The following is a 5,217-nucleotide window of genomic DNA, read 5'->3' on the forward strand; positions in this document are numbered from 1 at the left end:
ATTGTGTGTTTGTGTGTGTTACTGAGGATTAAACCCCAGTGGTGCTCTACCACTGAACTACATCCCCAGCCCTTTTCTATTTTTCATTTTGAGTCTGGGTTTTGCTAAGGTGCCTCCAACTTGTCATCCCCCTGCCTCAGTCTTCATTGCTGGGATTACAGGCCTGTACCACCCATCATACCTGGCCAAGAAAACATTTTTAAATCAGGAGACTATTAGTTTATCACAGAAGGATATCTTTCCAGGAACATATTAGTATTCATTATCATGTGCCCTTTGCTCAATTTTGAGATATCCAGAAAACTTGATCCTAAAGCTATCAGGATAATTGCTGTGAGCTGGTGAGGTATGTATCTCACCCCTCAGTGAGTGAGAACAAAGGAAAAGGCTCCAGACTCTGCAAAGAAGTCAGTGAGGGGAGACCGTCATATTGCTTTAAAAAAAAAAAAAAAGAAAAGAAAAAAGTAAAACCAATCAGGTACATTGGTTTCTCTTTCATGCCTCCTTTTTTGTATGTATTTTGAAAATTCTTTTCAAGTCTACCTTCAATATACATTTTCAATTGTTTTTCTGGACACAGTTTTGTTCCTATATTTTCTTAAGAGATATCCTTGAGAAAAATTTTTTTTGAAAAATCTAGTCTCAGCCAATCATTGCAGGACATGTCTCCTCATCCCCACTACTCAAGAGGCTGAGGCAGGAAGATGGCAAATTTGATGCCAGCTTGGGCAACTCAGGGGGACCCTGTCTAAAAACAAGGGCATTGGCTGGGTATGGTGCTCATTAGTAGAACACTTGCCTAGCATGTGAAAGCCCCTATTTCAATCCCCTGTACCAAAAAATAGAGTCCTTGAAGAGGCTAATATCAAGACAAAAAGGATGCAATGATCATATTCCCCTAATTTATGTACATATAATTGTGGGAGAATTAGAGAAGCACTAATTATTATATATTTCCTTAAATATCATACATTTGGGGCTGAAGTTGTAGCTCAGTGGTTGAGCACTTGCCTGCCATGTGTGAGGCACTGGGTTTGACTCTCAGCACTACATTAAAATAAAATAAATAAATGAGCACAATGGTGCTTGCCTGTAATCCCAGAGGCTCAAGAGGCTGAGGGAGGAGGATCACCAGTTCAAAGCCAGTCTCAGCAAAAAACGAGGCGCTAAGCAACTCAATGAGACCCTGTCTCTAAACAAAATACAAAAAAGGCTGGTGATGTGGCTCTGTAGTTGAATGCCCCTGAGTTCAATTCCCCAGTACCCAAACAAATAAATATGTCTACCTACAACTAAAAAAAAAATTTTTAAAAGATTAAATTACATTAGGGCTGGAGTTATGGCTCAGTGGTAGAACGTTCGCCCACCATGTGGAAGGCCCTGGGTTCGATCCTCAGCACCACATAAAAATAAATAAAGATATTGAGTCCGAATACAACTAAAAAAAATATATTTTTTTAAAAAAGATTAAATTATATTAAAAAATCATACATATACATGATAAAACCAGGATCACAGCTGGGCATGGTAATACACAACTGTAATCCCAGCGACTCAAGAGGCTGAGGCAGGAGGATCCTAAGTTCCAGGCCAGGCTCAGGAATTGATTGAGACTCAGTCTCAAAACAAAAAGGGCTGGGGATGTAGTTCACTGATAGAGCACTCCTGAGTTCAATCTCCAATACTGCGAAGAAAAAGGATTACATATAATGTTATTTAATTTAAAAAAAATTTTTTATTGTTATAGATGGACATAATACCTTTTTTTTTTTTTATGTGATGCTGAGGATCAAACCCAGTGCCTCACATACGCAAGGCGAGTGTACCCTCTACCACTTAGCCACAACCCCAGCCACCTCCCCAATATAATTTTATAATTTATTTATATAGAATACCTTTCTGTATAACTAAATATAAACGTGTGTGTATGTGTGTGAGATCAAAACCAGGGCCTCGCACATGCTAAGTAAGCACTCTATTCCTGAGCTATATCCCCAACCTTTATTTGTATATGTGTGTGGTACTGGGGATTGAACCCCAGACCTATTGTATCCTAGGCAAGGGACGCATCACTGAGCTACATTCCAGACTCTTTTTACTTTTATTAAGACAGGGTCTTGCTAAGTTTCTAAGGCTAGCCTTAAACTTGTGATAGTCTTGTCTCAGCCTCCTGAGTTTAGGAATGTGCCACTGTCCTGGCCCAGAACTTTTTAAAATAAAATCAACCCCACAGCATTGTCATCTGATAACAAAAAGGTAACAAAAACAATAGGAAAAAATGTTTCCCCCCAATATAAATAAATATGTATATATATATTTAGTTGTAGTTGGACACAATATCTATTTATTTTTATGTGGTACTGAGGATCAAACCCAGTGCCTCACATGTGTAAGGCGGGTGCTCTACCACTGAGCTACAGTCCCAGCCTTTCAGTTATTATTTCTAGTTGGAGACACTTTGTGACAGAATAATATTATCTCTTTTTTTTTTGGGGGGGGGGTACTTGGGATTGAACTCATGACACTTGACCACTGAGCCACATCCCCAGACCTATTTGGTATTTTATTTTAGAGACAGGGTCTCATTGAGTTGCTTAGCACCTTGTTTTTACTGAGGCTGGCTTTGAATCTGAGGTCCTCCTGTCTTAGCCTCCCAAGCTGCAGGGATTACAGGCAGGCGCCACTGTACCCAGCCTAATATTATCTTCTTTTAGCATGATCCAACCCAGTTGTTTTCTTGACTGTTTTAAAATAAATCTGTTCTGCATCATCTGATACAAAGCTCATGTACTCATCATAACTAATGATACAGCCCTTATCATTATATTCATTTGCTCATAGAACCACCCCTGAAATTGGCACCTATTTTGCAAGCATCTGAAGAAGAGGTTGATGGGCTGCACCATTGCCTTCTGTGCTTTTGGCCCGACCATACCCGTGGTGGAATCTCTGACAGACCACTCTGACTGCATGCTATTACCTCAGAAACCACTTGTGAGTAAATATATTTCTGCAGGCTCTCTTAACGGCTACATAAAAATCTATAACAAAATTATTATAATTTATATTATAATTTATTTAATTCTCTGTAGTAATTTCAAGCTTTACACTTTACTTTTACACTGTGGTGACCTTCCTTCGATCTAACAAACATCTTTGTGTATCGAACCACTTGTTTCTTTAAAGGATTTGGGAGATCCCTGTGCTGTGGATCAAACCCAGAGCCTCACGTGAGCTAGGCAATTGCTCCACCACTGAATGACACCGTTGGACCAGAATGGAGAGATTTTACTGGGAAATTTTATTCAAGCTCTGATAGTACCTAATGAAATGTTGCTGTATGACAAAATAATGGGTTTCTAGAAAATGATTATTTGTACCCACCAGATACACTTATGATGCCAGGCATCAGATTTACAGATTTACTCTGGGGTTGTTGATAAGCTAACACATTGCTTTTTTCCCCAAGTAAAAAATTGGAATCTATTTATTTATTTTTATTAGTAAAATTATACATAATACTGGGATTCATTATACCATATTCTTGAATGCACATAATTTGATCAGTCTCATGTCCCAGCTAACATATTCTTATTTTTGGTACTGGGAATTGAACCCAGAGGTGCTTAGCTGCTGAGCAAAATCCCCAGCATGTTTTTGTATTTTATTTAGAGACAGAGTCTCACTGAGTTTCTTAGGGCCTCACTAATTTGCTAAGGCTAGCTTTGAACCTGCAATTCTCCTGCCTCATCCTCCAAAGCCACTGGGATCACAGATGCCACCACACCTGTCTAACATATTCTTTCTGGGTGAGGGGAGGTGGTATCTTGAACTTTTCTTTTGTCTTCAATGCTGGGAATTTAACACAGGGCCTTATGCAAGCAACCGATTTATCACTGAGGTACATCCCCAGCCCTTGAGCATTATTTTTAATAGGTCTATCTTTTGGACACGACCTGATGGCTGGGTATCATGAGAAATACAGTATTTTATGTGTCTGGAACTTTAAGTATATTTTCACTCAAAATTCCTGTAGGACAGGAGTTTCACAGAGTAATGAACTGGCTCTGGTCATATTAAACAAGATGAGACAACCAGCAAATAAGGGAAAGACCTAAAATTGAAATCCAGATTTATAGTACACCAGGATTCAATATCTGGGTTATGTGGCTTCTCTGCAAGAGGAAGATATTTTTTTTTTAATACTAAGTATTTTGAGCCAGGTACAGTGGCACTTGCCTGTAATCCTAGCAGCCGGGAAGACTGAGACAGGAGAATCGAGAGTTCAAAGCCAGCCTCAGCAAAAGCAAGGCACTAAACAACTCAGTGAGATCCTGTCTCTAAATAAAACACAAAATAGGGCTGGGGATGTGGCTCAGTGATTGAATGCCCTTGAGTTCAATCCCTGGTACCAAAAAAAAAATAAATAAATAAATATTTTATTGTATGTTGCTGCCAGTGTATATAAAATAATTACCCTTGTGAAATAGAAATTCATGAAAATTCAGAGAGGTAGATGTTAAGGATTGACAAAAGTAGATTATATTAAGGTACATGTGTTATAGGGAAATTTTTTGTACAGGCTTCAAATTAAGCTCTCTTGAATATTCACTGGTTCTTGAGCAGTGGGTTTGGGAAACCTCAGAAAGATGACTACAAAAAGGAATAGACTTTCTGGGGTCTGAAGGAACTTGTACATGAAGATACTCCAGTCAGTAGGGGATCATGGTGAGCATTCTGCAGACAAAATTTTTTCAAGTCTGCAACTGCCTGGGAAACCTTCACGTGGTTGAGTCTGGCCTCCAGCCAGACCTGCTGAACCACCTTCTTCATAGTGTCAATGCTGGAGGAACCAGACATGGTGCATTTGAGGGCCAGGTGACTCTTCTGTCAGAGGGTCCACAGGTCACTGTCAGCTGGGCCAGACGACTGGGCAGCGTGCAGCAGAGAGGATTCTTTTTTGTGGGGGTGCTGTGGATTGAACTCAGGGGCACTTGACCACTGAGTCACATCCCCAGGCCTTTTTTGTATTTTCTTTAGAGACAGGGTCTTACGAGTTGCTTAGCACCTCGCCATTGCTGAGGCTGGCTTTGAAGTCACGATCGTCCTGTCTCAGACTCCTGAGATTACTGGCGTGCACCACTGCGATTGGCTAGAAAAGAGATTCTTATAGAAAAAGAGATAAATAATTGCCAGGAATTAAGGGCTGATTCTTTT

At 39.8% G+C, this 5,217-nt stretch overlaps 2 pseudogenes; both read right to left on the bottom strand.

Moving 5' to 3' along the window:
- Positions 1 to 2,443: 2,443 nt before the first annotated feature.
- Positions 2,444 to 3,008, bottom strand: LOC144376384 (small nuclear ribonucleoprotein E-like; annotated as a pseudogene).
- A 1,511-nt stretch (positions 3,009 to 4,519) lies between these two features.
- On the bottom strand, positions 4,520 to 4,997 carry LOC144376385 (guanine nucleotide-binding protein G(I)/G(S)/G(O) subunit gamma-5 pseudogene; annotated as a pseudogene).
- Positions 4,998 to 5,217: the final 220 nt, after the last annotated feature.

The sequence above is a fragment of the Ictidomys tridecemlineatus genome, chromosome 3 (genome assembly GCF_052094955.1).
Source record: "Ictidomys tridecemlineatus isolate mIctTri1 chromosome 3, mIctTri1.hap1, whole genome shotgun sequence".
NCBI classification, from domain to species: Eukaryota; Metazoa; Chordata; class Mammalia; order Rodentia; family Sciuridae; genus Ictidomys; species Ictidomys tridecemlineatus.